General features: G+C 40.1%; 1 protein-coding gene and 1 long non-coding RNA gene across 3 annotated transcripts in view; both read right to left on the reverse strand.

The window, feature by feature from the left end:
- The window catches only part of LOC139477955 (atrial natriuretic peptide receptor 1-like), a 309,333-nt gene that overhangs the window by 254,591 nt on the left and 30,867 nt on the right, over positions 1 to 23,875 (reverse strand). The gene's annotated exons all lie outside the window — the stretch shown is intronic.
- On the reverse strand, positions 20,571 to 23,611 carry LOC139477959 (uncharacterized). 2 transcript variants are annotated; one of them, XR_011654168.1, is made up of 4 exons: positions 23,392 to 23,611; positions 22,860 to 22,918; positions 21,641 to 21,712; positions 20,571 to 20,728 (listed from the first exon to the last, which is right to left on the reverse strand). It is a non-coding gene; the product is annotated as an uncharacterized lncRNA (long non-coding RNA). The 2 variants fall into 2 exon arrangements; XR_011654167.1 differs by having other exon boundaries at positions 21,634 to 21,712.

Raw genomic sequence — 23,875 nt, forward strand, 5'->3', positions numbered from 1 at the left:
TCACCATCAAGCCATATAACATACAGTCAATATTGACCTGACATTACCTACAATTCCCAAAGTGCCAGGAGGATTGAGTAGAGAACTAACACAGAACGTGTCAGTATCCCGGAGTAATTATCTCCAAACATGTAGACAGTCGTGAGGAATATATTATGAGGGCTAATTGTCTACAAAGCCGTTTGAAATGGCGATATTGGCACGGGAATAACAGCGATGGCAGATTAGCGAGGGATTATGTAAATGATGCATACCAGAGCCCATGTTTGATCAATGTTTGATTTCTGTTTGGGCAATGATTGCGTTTAATGTATCTCAATATTTGAACACATTGGATCTAAAACCTGTATCGCTCTTGCCTAACTGAATTGGATACCCATAACGAGTTACAGACATATGTAAGAAAAAAAAATATTAAAGGAATATGCAATTTAAAGCGAGTGACAAATTACAATGTGATAAAACATACGTATGCAGTATATCAAAGGAAATGATTTCAGACGTTATTAAATATATCGTCTACATCCCTGTGCAATAACACTACAGTACGTCATTTGTACGTAGTTTTATGTAGCAAAATAAAATTAAACTACCATAAAATATGTCTTCAGTAGAATGTATACAAATGGGTACAGATGATTTGGAACAAGTTAAACACTGAACTAGTAGTATCATCGGGAAGCAAACTGACCCATGAAGATCCGGGGTATAATAGGTCTTCTTCAGCAACACATGCTTGCCGTAAAAGGAGATTATGCTTGTCTTTAGAGGCGACTAACGGGATCGTATGGTCAGACTCACTGACTTCGTGGATGCATATCATCGATCCCAATTGCGTGGATCGATGCTCATGATGTCAAGCACTGGCTTGTCTGGTCGAGACTCGATTATTTACAGACCGCGGTCATATAACTGGAATATTGCTGAGTGCGGCGTTAAACAGCAAAAACAAACAAACAAACCAAAATAGAAACAATAAGAATGACTAAAAGTCACTTCTATGTCCAACTGAATAAGATTGCGTCATTAAACAACAAAGAAAGTAGTCATTTCAGACATACAAAAGGTTCAAATGGAATTGACTTCACCATATAACCATGTTGCCGGAAGCTAGATCCCTCCGTCGTCCCCTTGCGGTCCTATCAATCCATCTGATGTGAGCCATCGTGTCCTCGTTACTCCAACTCCACTCATAAAGGGGCATATGTCATTACCTAAGAGGAGATAAAGCGGTCCCTTTCCAGTTTAGACAACACAGTTTTGTTGAGGGAGGTATGGAATAAGGGATATGTATCGCAGGTCTCGTGGCTGAAATAAAAAAATAAATAAAAAGACCCTTAATGATCTCAATGACAGTTATCGCAAAATTGAAAAGCGTTTAATGGTGTCGTGTTAGATGAAGTGGTTCCGTGTAAATCATCACAGTATCACTGACCATTTAGACGAAAAAAAGTTAAACTAAGAGATTAGAAGAGTGGAGAAAAAGCCACAATTGATGATAAATGAGAACGTATTTCAAGAGGCTTGTATTCAAGGTTTGTCAAAATCTGTCTCAACTTACAAGTGACTATGATATTGAGTCCCCACACTGAACAGTGTTTAGTTGTATCATGGCGACGCATCTAATGTGGGAGGAAAGGCCAAAGGGACGCAAGTGGTTGACGTTTCCCATTTTGGTGAAACGTACGAGCAGAGAATCATAATCGGAGCGAGCCTAAGCCCTTTACCTGCTTATCCTGAAAACGCCAAGGGACGCAACTCAGTATTTGTGTACACCTATGTCCTGCTTCGAGTAGGTAAGGCCATGCAAGATACCATCAGTTCCATGTCAACTGCAGGTCTATATTTACCAGCAAATTGTCCATTAAAAATCAGACTTGCCATTCAAAGTACTCCAATAGCCAGACAGAACCGTCGCTGATCATGTCATGTCACTTAGCAATTTCCATGTATTCCTCGTCTTAGGGGAAAGGTGATACGGGCAATTGGTGTTCACCATTAGAAAGCAAGAGATTAGTTAGAAAGGCGCATCGGCACGCTCCTGTTTGTCTACAACAGCGAGGAATCTAATGATTTCAGATAGACGTTTAACCTTCAAAGATCCAACAACGTCTCTAGCATTCTCGGGGAATTTCCACAAGTAAAACTTTAATTTGTGTTTCTCTGTTCAATTCACCAGATCCTAAATGACCATTCAAAATCATCCTGCAACGACGGCTAATTAATTAAACTCAATGAAAAATAATCATTCAGGAAGATTCAGGTGGAACTGAATGTATCCTTTCCTCGGCGGCTGGGTTTATCATGAACGTTTTATTAAGGCTGTTCCTAGGCGAATCACTCGCTAATCTAACAACGGAAAATGGTTGTGTTCCACAAACGGAAGTCTTCAAAGAGAATGCATGGGGAACAAACATAAGTGCAAGCATTAAACGGTGTAATCGACAGTAGTCTTTCTTCAGGACATGAGAAAAAACGCTTTCTTGTGGATTTCGCTTTTAAGCTGGTTGAAGAAAGTGTCCCAAATACAGCATTATGGGTAGTGAAGAGAAGAGCTATTCTTGTTTACTGCTCCGATAAATGGTTTAGGGCGCATTTGGCTGATTTATCTTGATCAGCTTGTATGGCCCTGAATTTTCGATGGATTTGGAAAAGGAGTATGTGCTCTGAGCAGGTGTATTACTTCAAAATGGATTTGATTTTCAGGATTGGCAATGGGACTTTTTCCGTAAAAAAGGAGGCGAAACACGTGTTTATTTTTCTGAACTATAATTACATGTGCCTCGCATTGAAGGAAAAACTAATGTCCTTTTCTTGCAGACACGTGTCCAACGAATACAGTTTATTATTTTATTTCTTTTTAAAAGAGAAATTTGAGCACATTTTTTATGTTCGAAAAAATATTTGAGGTCCTCAACATTAAAACAAAACATACTGACCCCCTGATGATCAAATGATTGCTCACTCAACTTCCTTGTTGGCCCAGGCTGATTCCTAGATTGTATGATGATTTAACAAACGACTGGTCTCTCCAAACAGAATGAATTGCTTAGCGGTTTTGATACAACATTCTTTAATAGTTGATTAGGTAGCATTTACGCTGGAACGAAACATCAATGCAGCTCGACATCGAACACAACGACTTTCCAAGATATGCTTTGACCTGTATCCATTTGTGTCAAGTTAAGTGTCTGCAAAATTGACATAAAACCGCTGTTTCAGCTTTTGTTTCCTATGTAATATCACAATTTGAACAAACCTAAACAATCTTACCACTAAATGCTATATGGTGTAACGCTATTATATTGTTGAGATACTATTGCGGTTTAAAGTTTTGTGATATTTATGTATCATTTTAACCATACTATATGTACTTTCATTTGTTTTCCTCTTTCGAACGGCTATAACACAAAGGAAACATATAAACTTCCAGCCAACAAAAAGTAAACACTAGAAAAATGGACTTGATCAAAACATCCCAAATGTTATCTAAATGATACCAGGCTGATCACAACCAGGATACCGTTATCAAATACATTCCCATCGAACAACCATTTCTTGATTGTTTCATTTGAACCACCATAGGCGTATGCCTTCGTTTGTCCGGCAGTATATTTTAAGTAATTGAATGAATCTAAGCGTTTCATTTTAAGATGCAAAAGAATGGAAATGCCAATATGGCCTACAACCAAATTGAAAGACTACGAGACAAGTTTTAGCTACTTTTTTCATATCACCATATGTGACCAACCTTGATATACGGGAACTTAGTTGTAAAAAATAACATGTAGACTTCTTAATAGAATTTAAAAACTCACGGTATCTCAGGACCATGAAAATACAATTCCTAAGCTTCAATTTACCCTTATACTGAAATTCATGACAATAAACATTTGGACTAATTTTCTGCAAAGTTCCATTTTCAGACTTTTAACTCTTTATGTAATGGTTGCCGTTTTTAGATAGCTTTATTGAAAGTAGACATGTATGATTTTATTCCTTTATCAACTAACGAGAGAAAGAAAGGATATGTTTGTACAGTCCGCACACATGGCGTTTTTTACGGACGTACCTTGACGTAAAAATACTTTCTTTATGACGTCACAGCGTAAGTATCCTAGCACCCATTAGGACCATTTTCTCCTGGTTGTTATCCCCTATTTGTCACACACCTATAATATTCCCCATTGATAGAGGGAGGAGGCCAGGTGGGGATCAATTACGTACTGAGACATGGATCAGTGGTAAGTGAGTGAGTGAGTGAGTGAGTTCGGTTTAACGCCGCTTTTAACAGTATTCCAGTCATATCACGGCGTGTCAGCTTAATGTGGGAGAAAAGCCCGAAGTGATGTAACAACGCGTGTCTGTCCGACGTTGATTAATGAACAATTTGCATACTCGTATATGCAAGGGGCCGACGTATGGTTCCTGTAGGAAGTGACAACTTGGAGACGATGGCTTGCAGTATATACAGTTTTACTTTATACATGTAGATATATACATACAAATGACACTATGTGCAAAGTCAGCACATAGTGGTAGTGGTTGTTGTCTAGGTGCCCCGGAGCACCCAGCCTAACCCTAGCTAGACTAAGGGTAAGACCTTTCTTTTCTCCTTCCTTTCTGGACCAAGGCTTATATAGCCAAGGTCACCTGACATTTAGTAAGTAATAAATATAAATGTAAACAGTAAATCATCAGTGACATACTTGCACATCCTGTTCAGGATGGCAGACGGTCGATGTACACAAAAATGGGGATTAACAATTAGGATTAGCATCTTATAAATAACAACAATTAAATGTTTCAAGGCATATAGATGTCATGGCTCCAGGGTAATGAGCCTTTGCAATTAAATGTTCTACAGACAATGGATGTCGTAAATCAGTCGCTGTGACACAGGTCTCAGACGTTAACAACTTCGGTGAAACCCACGAGCACGGGTATGGTGCTCACAAACCTAGAAACATAATCGGGGCGAACCGGGATTCGAACCCACAATCATAGGTTTATGGCGTGACAAAGGGACGCAACTCTGCACAGCGAATCGCAGCGCCTTAGACGACTGAGCCACCCGTACCCCCAAGAAAAGGACCAGTCCTGATTGGAGTACATTGGATTACAACAGAGACCAAGGTACACATACTGATCACCAAGTTGGAGTTTTAGCACAAATGTTAGTGTGAAATGTAATGATATGACTAAAATGCAACTAATCTGTATTGAATGTATGGTTAATCTGTGTACAACCATATGAATATGAAAAATAAAAGTCTTTGATGAATAAATTAATTAATTGTATATAGTCTGAAATTGTTGAAATATCACTGTCAATAGACACCGAATGCTTTTTACAGTGAACATATTTCAGATTCTATGTGATATTCGTGTATTTTTATGTTGCTCTTAAATGTCTTTGGTGTTACTAAAGATGTCATCAGTGTTCCCACAATTCAGCATTATTAACTTCCAAAAAACGAAAATGTCTGATGTCATTGCAAATATGCAACATCAGCTATAGTGCATCATTTCCTATTGAAAAAAATATTGTGACTTGAAAATATTTGAAATATGACAAAGTTATGTTTCTTTCTGTTGGCCTAATTTACCCAACTGTTTGTTAAGTTCAAATGTTTATTATTACATTGCTAAAAGTTGTAATATTCAAGTTTTATTCCTGTTTATTTAACAGGACCAAAAGAAGTACAAATTTTGATAATGACCAACTTAAAGTACAGGATTACTTTTCTACTTTTCTTGGATCACTTCATTCTAATACTTAGGTAACACAGGGTAGACCAGTCAGTGCCTTCAGCCAGTGTTTTGAAGCCAGCTCATTTCTGACAATTTTTGATATGGGCTAGCATTGTGCAAGTCCACCAGTGGCTAAAGTGATGACGTAGACCCTGCTGGGGTATGATGCAGGAAGCAGAAGCACTGTAAGACCCCATGATCCCTAGCGAGGTGGCCTAGCTTTGGTTGCTGGTGGCCTATAGCCCGTGTTTTAAAACTGTATTATATTGTTATGCTAAAATACGTTTCATAAATTGTTTTTAAATATGGTATGCATGAATTGATTTTAAATATTCCTTTGCTTAAATGACTCAATTGTTAACATATTAAACTTGGTCTCGTCGCTACATGGCTGAAATAATTTCAACCATGATCTATGTAGTTTTAAGGTGTGTGACAAATGGGACGTGAAACTAATGGGAGGATACCGGTCATTTTTTAATTATGTGCAGAGTTGTGTCCCTTAGACACGCCAGAAACCTATGATTGTGGGTTCGAATTCCGTTTCGCCACGATTATGTTTCTAGGTTTGTCAGCACCATACCCGTGCTTGTGGGTTTTACCGAAGTGGTAAACGTCTGAGGCCTGCATCACTTCGGGCTTTCCTCCCACATTAAGCTGACGCCCTGTGATAAAACTGGAATACTGTTAAAAGCGGCGTAAAACCCAACTCACTCACTCACTCACTCACTAATTATGAAAAAGACTTTTTTGGGGTCCTTGACTTCTGATGGTATTGCTGGTTGCAGGACATCACATTATCCATGAATAATATCTTGTGAATACTGGAATGTTAAACACGTTTAATCATGTACATTGTTACAGACATACACAGGTAAACAGCCTGGTATTTGACCGAATGTGTTTGCCAAGTCATCGCACCCCATAAATAAGATGATAATAATAACTTAGCAACACGATTTTCTAACACTGACTCATGATAACTAATTTGTCAGGAAAGAATACATATCACCAATGTGACTCATACAAAAATAACCGTCGGTAGAACTAGGTTAATTGAAGTTTTTTAATGTTTTGACAAATTAATGAACAAAACGTATATGTGGTATCTATCATCGCTGCTGTCAACATGCAATTCCTTTATCGTATCCGAAAGTGGAGCCAATTCATTTTGTTAGATATATTTAGTTTGTTTGTGTGTGAGGGAGTGGGTTGGGTGGAAGGCTGTGCTGAGTGAGTGGTTGCGGTTTTACGCCGCATTTAGCACTATTCCAGTAGTATCATGACAGGGGACACCAGAAATGGGCTTCACACATTGTACCCAGTAGTGAAACGCTTCAATCAGTTTACTCCCCTAGCGGTAATATGGAGGACAAAATGCGTAGTTTCTGTACATTTCTTTTCTGGCATGTGCCTTGGCCACGTCCCGCGGGGAGTTGGTTTGAATTCCACTTGATGTTTCTTGGTTCGCTAGCGATTGCCAAGCTAGGCGTTTTTATGGAGGACATAACGCCTGTTCGTGTCTTGTCAGGCTGCATCCAGCTGCACCAGGCTCACTGTGATATACCGTATTACCACTAATAAGTGCCCTGGCTTCCAACAAGCTTCAAAATCCGTCGGCATTCTTGACCAACTCGTGTTATTCCTGAACAAGCCGAATAGCGACTCGTGCCCCTCTCTTGGCCATTTTTTGCGACTGGGTTCCGTCTAAGCGCAAACGGGCATAACTAAAACAATTGTCAACTCGTTGTGTAATGATTCACGCAAATTTCTCATATGTCATATATATTCCAGATGCTATTTAAGACACTTCGGGACGTAATGTGGTATACAGTATGATTGAACACTTTTAACTGTGTCTTGGGTATATTTTTTTTGTAAAATCAAAAATTATATCTAAGGGATTCTTTGACGAAGAGCTTCGCGCATTCTGATTGGTTTGTCGTATTTTCGCACATAACATTCATCGATAGGGGGACGAGTCTTCTTGCAGGTGGCGGAAAGGGGGGAGTGGTGAAGAATGAACCCGTCGGGTGATGGAGACCGGTGGTGATTAAAGATCCGGGGGTTAATGTTTCACATACAGTGTTGTATAGGCTGCAGTTACTAATACATAAAGTAACACTGGATTATCTGAGCAGTCAGAGTTCTGTCCGTGCACAATGTCAAAATATAGTTAAAAGTTAAAACATACCAAACTGTAGTGGAGCCTTTCGGCATTTTGTCACAGTCATTTTATTTTGCATCTGACACAGGATTCCATACGTGCATATACACATAGCTGGCCCGTACAGACAAAAACGCAGTGAGGCCGGAATCTTGACGCTTCGACTTTTGCCATGTGCTTAAAACAGCGTACCGTTGTACAAAGCGATCTTACCGCTAAGGTGATCGTTCCTCTCATACCTTAAAGTAGACTTACGATAGTCGCAGCGCTCAGGTCGTTTTGTATAACGGCACCCTGGAGTGCTAAAACGGGACCCTTGGTTTCTAAGCTTTTTTGTATTCTACGAAGAATATATTTTGATTTAACGCACCCGGTGCTTATTGTGTAGCGCCCTGGTTCTAAAAACGGGAAATGGTTATTCGAAGGTGATATCGATATATTTGAGATTGGTTGTTGTGTTTTGGACCTGAAGTTTGGAGTGTTTCGCGACTGGAGTTTATCCTAGTAACGTTTAATGACGCTTGCAATGTTCTGGTCAAATCAAATTTTAAAGTGTATGCTTTCTTTTGCCTGGCAGTGTACATGCATTAACAGTAAACGCCACGTTGACAAGGCTTATAGCGCACCCAATATACTTGACATATAAACATTTGTGACATTTAATAGCGTTTTCTTCAATGTGGCATGCTCTCCGTGCTGAAATGTGTAACCAGTTATATCGACCGAGGTTCCATGCTTTTGTTTCTTTGGGATATCGGTTTCCCAGTGCTGGCCAATTAATTGAAATGTGTTTGGACATTTCAATGGGACATTTGATACTGTTGTCACTGGTTGATGAGCCGTGTTACTATACAGAGTTGAAGCGTGACCTGATCTGTTCAAATGCACCAGAAGGTCAAATACGATGACAGCTAATTATAGGCTGCATTTGATTCAGAGAATCATTGTGGGGTAGGTCAGTGCGAACGGAATGTAGGTCAAGGCCACATACTCTGGTTAAAGACTATGACCTTGAGATTATTATACGAGCATGTGTGTCACACTGATTTTACGAAACGAGTGGGAAAATTCTTGTATTTCCCGAGCGAGAGCGATGGTAATGCATGATTTTTTTACACGAGTTTCTTCAATCATTGTCCCATTGTGACACACATGCGATTGTAATAATGCCTTTCTTAGCCATTACTCCATAACCAATTTGAGCTCCTCTTTAGTAAAATGCACTGATCACGACTGCTGTTTAAGAAAACCACAACCCTCAGCTATGACGTCATGTTAGTGTGACGTGATTCTGATCTTACGTCACAGTAAAATTCGAATGACGTCAACAATGCCATCCATAAGACGAAATCAATGCATTGGTGCGAGTGAAGTGATATTTGTTCAAATGACCATACGATTTTGATGGAGTTGGTTATTTCTAACATTATCGGTAATAAATAGATGACATTTCATGTGCGATTTAAACATCCTGTTTCTCTCAACCAGTGGCGAGGGAGTAGAAACATTTTCACGAATGGCGCAGATATTTCATATGGAATATCCTATTTAATATATACTTTTTGTGTAGTTGTCAATCGGAAAATTAAATTATTTCATTACAAATGTAAAACCTTAAAACGTAACTTCTCCCGACCTAACACGCAGGGACGCTTCACCATTCCTTGCGACTTAAAACGTAGTTCCGTGTTTGCATAATCTTAAATCTATATAAACCAAAAAACAAAAATAGTTTAGGTCACAATTCTTTATCATACATTTGGAAATGATTATATACAAAATCATCTTCAACAAAAATATATTCTTGAAGGCAACGAGACCGCTGTTGGCAGCACAAGGATACACGCTGGTCAAGTAATCGTGCTTTGCGAAGCTGACAGTCTCGACTGATGAGTTAAATTAGAAAATTACAGTTTGTAACGAAACAATGTCAAGAGAATTAAGGAATTGCAAGAAGCGACGTTAACTCGATTTATGGCCATATGTCATTATTTTACTTTGTCAATGTGGAACTAACGTAAACAGGAGTCAACAGTTTATGTACGGCAAGACAAGTACACTTACGATGAACGGAGACAATTTATGGAGAGGTAACTCTAGTATGACAATTGTTCAGTGTTATGCTCAAAGCAGTGAATTCCCAACTTAAGAAAACTCAGTCTTTCACACTGAAGTAAATGATAAATCTCATGCAGCAACCCAATCTCATTAAAATCAGATCTTAGTTCTCGCTATGCTAAACAAAGATCTGAGGACATCCCATTAAGGGTCACGTAAGAACGACCTTCCATCCAACCAATCAGAGTGTCGCTTACCAGATCATGAAAGTGGCAGTCGGAATGTGTTTCTTATCATGCAACCTCGAAATATTTAACACGGGGTAATCCGAATGACAGTTACGGGTTTTATGATTATATCCATATACAATCTAGGCCATCTTTAAGCCATTCCAGAATGTTCTTCTTATCAGTGTTATTTGTTTTAATCGAGAATACGTCAAAATATGTTTCGAGGCGTAGTCGCACAGTTTGAAACTAGTGTCGTAAAGCTCAAGTAAGCTGCCTTCTGATTGGCTACTGTCGGTTTCTTGTCAGTCATTTCATTGGTCGGTCAAAATTCGCGAAAGGTCGTTCTGACGGGACCCGTAATGGGATGTCCTCAGATCTTTGTTTAGCCGTAGCGAAAACCAAGATCTGATTTTAATGAGATTGGCAGCAACCAAGCTAGCGAAGCTGACCGCCCGATGCCGCTCTTCGCCTCTTACGACAAGCAATGGTTGCTGAAAACCTCTTCGAACTCAGATCTTCACGGATTCAGTCCCGAGGACCTCGACCAGCACTGGCATTAAGCATTATGATGACGTCACACTATTTTTGTTGCAGTTGATCCTAAGCCAGGAATTGATTGATCCTTCTAAACAGCCATTCCGACAAGTGAAACTGACGCATCAATAGATCGTTAAGCAAAATATGAGGGATATTTTATAACAACCATAACATGGCTTAAGTTGGAGAAATCATTCGGCGCGCGCCCGTTGATTCCGCTTCAAAAAGCAACAGATTCGTGTTATGTCTGCATTATAGAATCCATGTTGGAAGTAGGGTTGTGCACGTAAATATCATGTGACACAAAACAACATGGCGGCGGTTCTTAACAGATCAAACAGTTGCGCCTTCAAGACGAAGTGTGTACCTTATTCATGTTGAGCACAAAATTACCTGTCATCAAAATTGTTGTCATATTACATGAACTACATGCGGCGGGATCTGGCGTAACGCGGTTTCAAGTGATTTTAAACAATATCCCTACAAATTTGCGACCTAGATACCATGTATATACATATCGGTTTAAGCCGACATTCGTCACCACTCGCCCCTTTCCGTAACCTGCAAGAAGACTCGTCCCCATATCGCTGAATGTGACGTGCAAAAATACGACAAACCAACCAGAATGCGCGTAAGACTTCAAGTACTTCGGTCAAAGAATCCCTAAGGAATAATTTGTGATTTTTTTTACATGTCTTGCATCTGAACATATACCCAAGATACAGTTAAATGTGTTCCATCAAACTGTATAAACACAGTACGTCCCGATGTGTTTAAATAGCATCTGGAATATACCTGACATGGGGGAAATAAACGTGAATCACTACACAACGACATTCGTCACCTCTCGCCCCTTTCCGTAACCTGCAAGAAGACTCGTCTCCATAATGGATGAATGTTATGTGCGAAAATACGACAAACCAATCAGAATGCGCGTATGACTTCAAGTTCTTCGTCAAAGAATCCCTCAGAAACAGTTTTTGATTTTACATATGTCCTGCATCTAAAAATATACCCAAGACATAAATGTGTTCAATGAAACTGTATAGTTTCGCACGTCCCGATGTGCTTTTGATTGCATCTGAAATATATAAATAATATATGGGAAAATATATGTGAACCATTACGCAACGAGTTGACAATTGTTTCAGGTATGCCGGTTTGCGCTAAGATCGAACTCGGTCGCAAAAATGGCAACGAGAGGGACACGAGTCGCTATTCGGCTTGTCCCGGAATAACACGAGATGGTCACGAATGTACACAACAAGTTAACTATTCCCGTTTGCGCCTTAGACGGAACCCAGTCGCATAAATGGTCACGAGAAAGGCTTGACCCGAAATAACAGGAGTTGATCACGAATGATAAGCCGAGTGCACAGCGACATCCTTGGGGCATGATACGTTCCTGCTTCCCCCTTCAAGCTATACCAGCGTTGTTTGATTTTGCTTGATTAGTATCCACTGATTGTTGCCCTTGCTGCCAATTTGACTGCAAAATCCTAGCTACGCGCACGTGCTGCTCCGCTTTAACTATCCAAAATATCATATTTCTTATTAGCGAACAGTAAATGTTGTGTAGTGAAACCGGAGGACCACACAGCTCTGGTTTTGCATCTATCTCCAACCTTTTAAAAAGGGTGATTATGCTTTTGATGAGTTTCTAGTTGACGGATTTGTCGAATCAAATTTCACAAACGTAAAAATTTAATTTCAAGAACTGTGTTATCTTTCTGGCGGAGTCTTTTGTTATTCCATATCCGTTATTTCAGTATAAAGATAATGTCCATTTCAGTAACGAAAGCGAGGTTGCATACTTCATTTTATCTCGTGACGAAGTGTCGCTTGAAGTCCTGTTGTTTGTTACGAGTAACTAATTTATTTGTTTGAAAACGAGCTGGCCGCCGGATTCTATTTTAAATAGCTTGCAATATGACTGACACCGTTGACACCTTTGTCTGTTTGTTTGTTTGTTGATTAATGCCGCACGCAGCCAAAATCCAGCTATATGACGACGGTCTGTAAAAAATCGATTCTGGACCAGACAATCCAGTGATTGATATCATGAGCATCGATCCACGCATTTGGGATACGATGACTTGCATGAACCAAGTCAGTGAGCCTGACCGACCGATCCAGTTGGTCGCCTCTAGATCTAACGACTTTTTTACGCTTTTCACGGCCAGAACGAGTTGCTGAAGACCTATACCGATAACCGTTTACACTAAATATATAGTATAGTTTCTGGAGTATCATAATATAAAGTATATGACCAGTGTTACAATTATCAAGCGAAACATCTTGCCTACAAACCAACTGTAATTGCTATTACAGTCGTTCAAACTATTCACGTTGCGGGGCCCGAAAATGGTCATTGTCACGCGTTTTTTCGTGGGGAAAAACACAAACACCTATGTTCATAATTTTAATTATATTCCACATTCGTGAAATTGAGGTTCGTCGAATCTGTAAACGAATTAATAATACAAGAGCGACGCTGAACACCGCGGTAGGCTGGGTCAAATGTATATTTTCAGAGCGCTTCAGTCAGGAGAGTCGTTAACGCTGGACGATTTGTACGATCATTAATAATGTTACTTTTTGTTTGTTTGTTTTACATCACACCCTGCAATATTCCAACTATATGGCGGCGTCTGTAAATAATCTAGACCGGACAATCCAGTGATTGGCATCGTGTACATCGATCTACGCACTTGGAATACATCGGTTTCCTGGCCACCAGTTTCCCATGTGAATCAGTTCTTCCGACAAGCAGAGGGTGTTTGAGGGATACCTGGAGTCGACATCCCTTCCGAGTATGTTTTCACAATGGAATAATCTTTAATAATATACGAGCAATGCAATATTATCATAAAATGCAAAACTGCAGAGATATTCTGGATACAATACCAGCATTAACAAAGTCAGCGTTTCTGACCACCCGATCCCGTTAGTCGCCTCTTACGACAAGCATAGTCGCCTTTTACGGCAAGCATAGTCGCCTTTTACGACAAGCATAGTCGCCTTTTACGACAAGCATAGTCGCCTTTTACGGCAACTATGGGTTGCTGAAGATCAATTCTAACCCTGAACTTCACGGGTCATGATATGCCACGAAGACTTGAGATGTATTAATAAATGTCAAATACAAGCAACAAAATTAATGTAGTCATCATATTGTAATTGCCTTTAACATCACTCAAACAATCAACATTTAAATAAGTCAAACGAAATTCGACATGATGTTTGATGCTATCAACTGGAAGCCACAAAACCGACTTGAAAATAGCCAGTATGATTAATTCCATTTTTAAGAAATAAAATAATAATTGATTAGCATAATGCTTAACCAGCTACAATCTTTAAGGATGTCAACCTGAACGGTATGTTGGTCAGATCATATTTCTATCCACCAAACACTGATTCAGTGGTTAGCTGCAGTGAACGCAGTTGAAAGCATTGGATTAGGGCAGATAGAAGTTAGGGAAGAGTTTTAAAATCCTTGCCAATCTTCCAACAACGTGGACAACGTCGCCCGTCATTACAATCTAGAAGTGCGACAATCAAAGTGCAACTCAGCACTCTCATTCATCAAGCGAGCCAGACTGTCTCTACTTACACAGCATTATGTATGTATTGAACCCCTCAAATCCCAATCACTGGGATTAACAAGACTGAAATGGGTACACTAAAGCCACGCTATAAGCCCTTATTCTACACTAACGATATTAAAAACAGACATCACGGCTATTTAATGTGACCTTGAGTAGCCAAGGTCATAGGTTAGTGTTTGAGTGTCTCCACTCAACAGATTAAAACACACAATGTTGTCCCCGGAGAATCGCTGAGTAATTAGTATATTGTATTACCCTGATTCTTTTTGTCTCTGGGTCGAGCTGGGGTCATTCAGGACAGGTAAGTTAGGGGAAATAAAGTGTGGCGTCGCGTCCAATGTTATTGTACTTGTAGCGATGTATTGTACTTGTAGCGATGTATTGTACTTGTAGCGATGTATTGCACTTGTAGCGATGTATTGTACTTGTGCGTGTGGGGTGTGGCTGCTTGCGCTAGTCCGGTTTGGTTTCGGTTTTTTGGTTGTTTAACGCCGCAGTCAGCAATATGCCAGCTATATGACATCGGTCTGTAAATAATCGAGTCTGGACCAGACAATCTAGTGACTGACATCATGAGCATTATGAATACGCTGACATGCATCAACCGAGGCAGCGGGTCTGATCACCCGATCCCGTTAGTCGCTTCCTAGTCGCATAGTCGCCTCTTACATCAAGCATGGGATGCTGAAGACCTTATCGTAATCGTACATTCACGGGTTAAGAGAGAGGTACTAAGCAAGTGTTGGGGTCGTGGGGGTGTGTGGGGGGGTGTGTGTGGGGGGGCTAAGAGTGAGGTTGGTTAGAGGGTGTAGAATGACACGCAGAGTTGGAGGAAGAGAGCGACAAAGAGAGAGAGACTAAGAGAGAGGGACTACGAGAGAGGGACTACGAGAGAGGAGAGAGAGGGTGACTTGTAGTAAGAAGCGACTAACGGGATCGGTCGGTGAGGCTCACTGACTTGGTTCATCGTATCCCAATTGCGTGGATCGATGCTCATGATGTCAATCACAGGATTATCTGGTCCAGGCTTGATTATTTACAGACCCCCGTCACATAGCTGGAATATTACTGAGTGCGGCGATAAACAACAAACAAACAAATCAAAGTGAGATACCATACCAAAGCTTGTCATGGATACCCCACTCAGACACAAAACCCTCCAGTCCTTGTTTTATCCCCGTAATGACGAGGGACAGGCAGGGTAACAACAAGTACCATCTTTTAACGTTTTTTTGTGGCATGGCGTGACCAAAGGATCGAACTACCGACCTTCCGCTCCTTGGACAGGCGCTATATCCACTACACCACGGAGGCAATTCAATTGACATCAAATGAGACTATTTTCGGACATTTCGTTCACTTGATCTGTTTACGTCTAGGCAGAGTGTTTTTTAAAAACAATATCCTGCCGGTAAACAGTAGAGTTTAGTTAATAGATTAAGGGATGTGTTGGTATATTCATTTACAGTTTCAATGGACAATACGTTTCGTGTTCCCAGAAAATGCGCTTGCCACACGAAGTATCGATTATTTGCCTAAGGAAATGAAGTTTGTTATTAAATACTGACCGACACATCTTAATGGATGGCTTAGACACGCGATGACAGCATTAGACCCATAAACGTTTAAGAGGGGTGTTAGGTAGCCTAGTGGTTAAAGCGTTCGTTCGCCACGTCAAGACCAGGGTGCGGGGCCCTGCAAGGATACACGATTCAGCTCATTTCTGAACGTTCCAAAAAGCGGAATTAAACCCAAGTCACTCACTCACTCACTGTACAGCGAAGGCGGACTGTAAGGTGACAATTGCACGGATCCGCTAGTTGTACTTTATATTTAAGTGAGTGAGTGAGTGGGTGAGTATGGTTTCACGCCTCTTTTAGCAATATTCCAATATCACGGCGCGGGACAGCAGAAATGGGCTTCACACATTGTACCCATGTCGGGAATCGAACCCGGGTCTTCGGCGTGACGAGCGAACGCTCTAACAACTAGGCCACCCATCCGGCCCTTAAATTTAAGATAACGGAATGTCTTAAAGGGCAAGTAAAGTCAATATATCAACTTGGCATATTTTAAAACTTTAGGCATGCTTAATCACAAATTCTTGACCAAAATGAAATTTGAAAAACTGAAATAGCTTAAAACAGAGGATGAAAAACAACACGCGAAATTTCCCCCAAGCGAAATTGTTAATACGGGTTATCAGTATTTAACGCGCAGCGCAATTTCAACGATCGTGATGATCGGGTCGACGCCCAGTCTGTCTGGTTCTGCCTCGGAATGGGTCTTTCTGTCTCCTCGAATACAACCCGGGTCGTCTAATTTTTAGAGCTCAGTTATACCTGGGTTGTCTTACCATGCATGAGTGGTTTCTCCATGGCTCAGTGTAATCCGTGTTGTCACTGACCCGTATAATATGTTCATCGAGCATAGGGCCGGGGGGTTTTGGTTGGGACAACTTAAGATAGTGAGTGAGTTGGGTTTAACGCCGCTTTTAACAGTATTCCAGTTATATCGCGGCGTGTCTGCTTAATGTGGGAGAGAAGCCCGAAGTGATGCAGTCCTCAGACGTTTACCACTTCGGTGAAACCCACGAGCACGGGTATGGTGCTGACAAACCTAGAAACATACTCGGGGCGAACCGGGACACTGAAGATAGTGCTACAATATAGAGGTTGATAGCAGTGGAATGATTCCATTTAGTAATGGGATAAGATTAATGAAGGTGGTTTATTTCAATCAAGTAATGTAAGAGATGTAAGACAGTCTGACTATATACAGATTAATAGCAGATAATAGAAAAATTGTCTATAGGGTTCTTTGTAAATGAAATACTTCAATCCACAGGAAGGTGGATCGGTGGTTAATATTCGATCTTCTTTTAACGGGCAAAACTAATTTTCTAGCATTTCAGACAATTCTTTTAAACCTCTGTAGTGTCTATTTTGAAAAATTCGTGAATCTTATGCTTGTGAACAGTGAAGACAATTTGTATTTTTGTTTTAATTTCGTGCATCCCTGTTCACAGTAAAATGGATTGATCCAGGTTCATTAAGATCTGCCTGCTTCTGCAACTGATATTTTAATACATTATGACTTTTTTCTGTCTGCTCAGATTTGATTTCCGTGTCCACAACTTCTGTCACCTTGGTAACATCCATAAAGATGCCTTCAGCCATTTACTCAGAAGATTAATCACTGACAGATATTTATTGTGCGGGATAGGGCCGAGGGCAGCTGGTGTTTTATTACCCAAACAGTATGATATTAATAATTTCACACATTCAACATTAAATGCACTGTTGTTTGTAGAATTAACAGAAATAGCGGAAACGGTATTATATATCGGCTAAGAATCACAGGATAAATATACGCGTAACAGCCAATGAAAACAGTTGTAACAGCTTTATGCCACGCCCCCAAATAGGTTTGTTTTGGAAGCAGATTACGGAGCGTGTGATTTCAGCACTTGGACACTAAAATACTTTGTACAAATATTATGATTTTCTTTTCTCTCGGGTATTGACTAAATGTGTTTAGAAAATTGATATTCGCTAGAGAAATCGCAATCATTTGTTTCATTTTACTTTCTTTCTAGAGTGCCTCTTTTCCTCAGTTGTCATTTCACACATCAGCGGACAACAATTACGTTATAGTATGAACGACATCAAATTTCTCACATGATGTAGGATCTTGTAGACCTTGGTGTTTGTCCTTATATCTGTCAGACCGCCTCCGTGGTTTAGTGGTAGAGCGTCCGCCCGGAGAGTCATACCGAGTCATACCAAAAGATGTTAAAAGATGGTACTTGTTGTTACCCTGTCTGGCGCTCGGCATTAAGGGGCTAAAACAAGGACTGGTCGGCTCGGAGTCAGTATTCTGTGTCTGAGTGGGGTATTCATGTTAAACTGCGGCATGGTATCTCAGTGAGCTAGCACTGTAAATCGGCATCAGTCCGGACTAGTACAAGCAGCCACACAAACACACACACGTACATGAACGTCGCTATATAAGTGCAATAATCTTGGACGCGACGTTAAACCCCATTTCACCTCACCTCACCTCACCTCACCTCACCTCACCTCATACCTGTCATCTAGCGTGTGTTTATACCACCTTTGGTCCATCTAAGGCTCACTTGTCATGATATATTTGTGAACATCTGATGTATTCACTGTTTTACGGTATCTGTAAACTACCTGGCTTGACCTCCCCTTTGAATCTATTTATGACATATCTTGAATTTGAAATTGTCAAGTGTGGCACGACATCAAAATATTGCTCGTTCACTTCTCCTTCTTCCTCATCCTCACCCCCCTTCCTCTCTCTTAGTTCCCTTCTAATGATGCTTCTGGGTTAGTGCCTCTCTCCGCTCTCTTCCACAGCAAAAAAAGTGTAGGTTTCCGTCTTCCGGAAGCCTTCCGGAAACCTTCCGGATACCTTCCCATTTTGGATCCGGCCCGGATACCTTCCGGAAACCTTCCAAAAAAAATGTCAAAATTTGGGGGGTGCATTTTGTTCACTTAAGTGTGAAACACATAAAAAAATTAACTTGAAAATACCAAGCAATTTGAAGGTTGTTGAAGGCATCTGGAAGGTTTCCGGAAGGTTTCCGGAAGGTATCCGGATGCAAATTTTCATCATGACTTGCTTCTGGTAAATAATGTTAGCCTGTGCATTACAGATACCTGTTGTAATATTCTGTGTTATTTTAATGGTAAATATCCTCCTAAAACATTTTTGGAGAAGAAAATTGTTCAATTTCATATTTTGTCCTTTTCGGATGTTAATGGTATTTAATGAACAAACATCAGTTCTTGTATAATGATATCCTTAAATTTCATGTCCAGACTTCCAGTTTGTACTGAGAAAAAGAAAAAGTCATTGACAATGTGCTCACTTGGGCCTTTGGTCCTAGTGAGATGATAATAAGACTATTTGTAACGGTACATGTACTTGTTATATTCAAAATACTAACTTCATTGACATTTGCCTCACCCTAGTTGTATGGTACTACAGTAAGCTCTTCCTCAGTTACTGTGAATTATTTTATTAAAAGGGATTGACAGTTAATTTGACACTGGAGTTGTAACCACTGCACATATATGTGTATTCAAATAATATAACAACGATGTGCTTAATACTTCACAAATATCTCCAGAAATAGGCATTTTAGTTATAATTGCAGAAATACTTTATGAATGACCCCTTCACTGTTGCCTTGATCTTACACTTCAACCCCTCATGAATTATCACTTTTGAGTGTGAATTTGACCTTCAATATCAGTGATAAATATTTCAAAAACATTTCAAAGAGCTATCCAGCACATAAACCAAATATGCAGTCCTTTGGTAGAATTCAACATATCATTGACCAAAATATGGAAGTAATGTAACCAGTATATGTATAAGAGTTACTAAGACTTCTGTAGAAAAGGCAATTTAAGGGAAAATGTAGTATATATAGATCACACACGACCTTTTTCCAACTTCGACCCCTGCCCAAAGGAAGAGTTAGATCACAAACAAACTTTTTGTCTGGTTGTGACTTTAACCTTTGACATAACAGATCAATGTGTCATCAGACGTTTTCAGAGCAAAGGAAACATGTGTTATTTATCTTGAGATGCCCAAGCAATGCATGGTTTCATAAGATAAGTGTGGCTATTAAACTGAGGCAAAATCATGAAACATTCCCATTTACACAGCTGGCAAATGAAACATAAGCAACAATCAAATTATCAATTTCTTTTATTAATATGCCTATAGTATATCGTACATTGAACAGTGTCCACATGATGGTTCCTGATGCAGAATGCAATTTCATCCTATTCTTCAATACTCATAACAGAGTGTGATAACTGTTCGCTTGACAGTACCTACGGATTATGTTCACCAGTTCAGATAACTAACTTTCCCTCAATCCTCCTTTTCTTTCTATATTGCCATGGATGAACAGGAACCAGGATGAGGGGATACCAGTTAGACTCTATCTCTGCTGCATTGTGTTAGTAGAATTGTGAACTTTCCATTTGGTGTTTGGGTCCACATTTAAAGACAATAAGTCCCATTTATCATTCCTTTCAAGTGTTTACAAGAATTTCCTGAATGTCCTGGAAGAATTCCACTCCAGCTTGGCATTGGTTGGTCTTCTCACATTAGCCAGACCAGCCTTTGAGTGTCCCAGTACCATTTGGCATACAATTTCTCGGTCGGCCTCCATTGAAATAACAGGACCCTCATCATCGCTGTCTGCAAATCACCTCTGATATCTGAAGGGGTGCAGCCTCTGTTTAGGACTCCCTTGTCTGGTCCTTCCAGACTGTCAACCTGGAGTACTCATCCAGGGATCTCAAGCAGGACTTCAGTTTCTGCAGCATTATGTAAAAAGATTTTAGCAATCAAAAAGAATTGTTGCCACATGTACTTACAGATAGAAGGCAGCAAAATCACTTAAGTTGTCATATGTGAGTCTTGTTATATGCTAAACATTTAAGATAATCACATCTCAAATCTCAACCAGACAAACCAGTGACTAATGTAATGAACTCGGTCCAGACAAACCGATGATAACTATTATGGACAATATCCCACATCACTGTGGTATGATTACATGTGATCAATGAGCCTACTCAATCACAACCTTATCTATTAATTAGGCTTGGAATGCTGGGAATCTTTTTAAGAGATGTCATTTAGTGATTGTTTCAACTCATCAACATGGAAAAATATATATTCACAATCCTTGTCATATAGCCAAACTTTTGCTGGATGCAGTGTTAAATAAATGATTTGGCTTTAACACTGCTTTGAACAGTATTCCAGATATATCACCGCATGTTAGTTTGATGTGGGAAGAAAGTCTTAAGTGATGCAGGTCTTTGATGAATCCCACGAGTATGTGTATAATGCTGACAAACCTAGCAACATAATCGGGGAGAACCACTGACTGACTGAGTATGGTTTTACGCCGCTTTTAGCAATATTCCAGCAATATCACGGCGGGGGACACCAGAAATGGGCTTCACACATTGTACCCATGTCGGGAATCGAACCCGGGTCTTCGGCGTGACGAGCAAACGCTTTAACCCGGGGAGAACCAGGATTTGAACCCATGACTATAGGTTTCTGCTAAGCCCAAGAGATGCAACTCTGCACAGAAAATTGTAGTGCCTTAGATAATAGGACATCCGTGCCTACAGCGATAAGGAACAAACTGAAGACATATTTGCAAAATAACCATATGAACCAAACAGAATAATTTCAAAATATTTACCACTCACTGTTGCTCTTCTATGGTCTTTCTTTGCATTGATGCTGCACGGATGACTGTCTCTTTTATTCATCCGGACATTCTACAAACATAAGTAGCATTCACATCACAGAAATGTCCAAACTGTACATGTTGTACATTTGATTCAAATGAAAAGACCCCGGTTGTGATTCCGACTTAGAACTACCCTAATCATAATAATTCATGTCAAACATTCAGAGATGACATTTATCCCCATATTTAACAAATGTTAAAACAATATTTTGACAACAAAGTCAGGGTCATTCAACACATACATTACATAGGAAATAACTTGTTCGACAATGCAGAGAGATCCTCACCAAGGTGAATATCATTCCATGAATTATTGCCACATTTTCTTGAAATGCAGATTAATGCAATGCAGTATTTACTTTTATTTCTAGGCTATTTGTTTGGCTTTTCCATGGCACTGTTTTGACAGAGATCTAACCTTGATATGACACTTTGTTCAGAAATGATATAAATAAGAGAATACTTTATTATTCCAGAGAAAATTTGGGTTACATTGTAAAAGCACAGAGAAACAAGTATAAGATTCATGATTTAAGTTAAATACACTCGACCCGTGAAGATTCCGGGGTAGACTAGGTCTTCAGCAACCCATGCTTGCCGTAAAAGGCCATTATGCTTGTCGTAAAAGGTGACTAACGGGATTGGGTGGTCAGACTGTCTGACTTGGTTGATGCATGTCATTGATCTAAATTCCGTGGCTCGATGCTCATGATATGAATCACTGGGTTTTCTGGTCCAGACTCGATTATTTACAGACCGCCGTCATATAGCTGAGTGCGGCGTTAAACAACAAACCAACCTAAATACACTCATACATACACACACAAACACAACATCCAAACACCAGGGTTAGAAATTGGCACTAGTCATTTTGACATTTTAAAGGTTTTGCTATATGCTATCATTTTAGGACTAGTGGACTGAAAGTGTTAGTTTCTACCGCTGCAAACACTAATCAACTAATGAATTGAGTGGTCAGACTAGGTTGTCATCATACTCTGAGGGCATGGATCTTGGCTGAAAATAACAATCACTAGATTGCCTGGTCCATGTTCAATTATTTACAGGCTGCCATCACAGAGCTGGACTATTGTGAGCGTGATGTTTCACATTACATTGAAATATACCATGATGAATACATGTAGTTTGTATTTATCACAAACAAAAATACTCACTCAATACTTGGTATCCTCCCTGAGGATGTCTGTGAACCTGCCCAGAAACCCTGAACATGCTGAAACAGAAAACAACTAACTTGTCTTTATCCTTTCAATGTTTCAGTGTGAATTTGTTAAAGATTGATAAGCTGTCATTATTCATTGTAATCCATATCTCACTTTCAGGTGGTTCAGGTGGCAACACATGATTGGAATTGAATGCCACGTTTTGTTTGACATGCACTTTGCCAGATTTATACCCTTGGTAACTAACCCTCATCATCAAATCCCAGCGTTATGTTGAGAATAAGGACACGACCCTTAAAAGTCCTGCACCTGTAGCTCTTATGCAATCCCAAATAGAAATACCACGTCACAACAAACACTTGATCATAATAATAACAAAGGGTTTCCGAAAACAACAAAACTAAAAGGCCCTTGACGTTTACAGTAGTAACATGGAGATCAGGAAAATATCTAAATCAATCCATTTCATAAGATCTCTGTATAGAAATCATGGAACATTATGTCTCGAAGCCCTGCTACGTACCTGGCATCTGCAAGCTGCTCTTCCTTCCTTCGGCTGTCAATCGAGTTATCGAAATACTTGACGTCCTCGTTGTGGATGGCTCAGGTGGATTTCGACCGGGATTTCCGAGTTAGAGGTGATTGAGAACAATGTATCGATACACGAGGTAAGCATATCGCAATCAAGCATCACGGTGTACATCGATTACACGAGGTTTGAGTGTTTGTTTACATTTGTGTTCCAAAATGGCGCCCTCGGCCATACAGGGAATTATGGGTAGACTTGCTTGTCCCGGAATAACACGAGTTGGTCACGAATGACGAGCGGTCATTTCTGCAGCAGTTACGGAAAGAGACGAGGTTGGCCGATTACAGTTCATACAGGCCATATTGGGAGCCGCGGGGATTTCGACAGTGTGTATTAGGAAGTATACCTATGTGGTGTATGGAATATGCGTTTGCCTACCATGCCAGGCAGTGTGACAAGGGATATCCCAGCGGATGTA

The sequence above is a fragment of the Haliotis cracherodii genome, unplaced genomic scaffold, assembly GCF_022045235.1.
Source record: "Haliotis cracherodii isolate W230 unplaced genomic scaffold, xgHalCrac1.p SCAF_38, whole genome shotgun sequence".
Lineage (NCBI taxonomy): Eukaryota > Metazoa > Mollusca > Gastropoda > Lepetellida > Haliotidae > Haliotis > Haliotis cracherodii.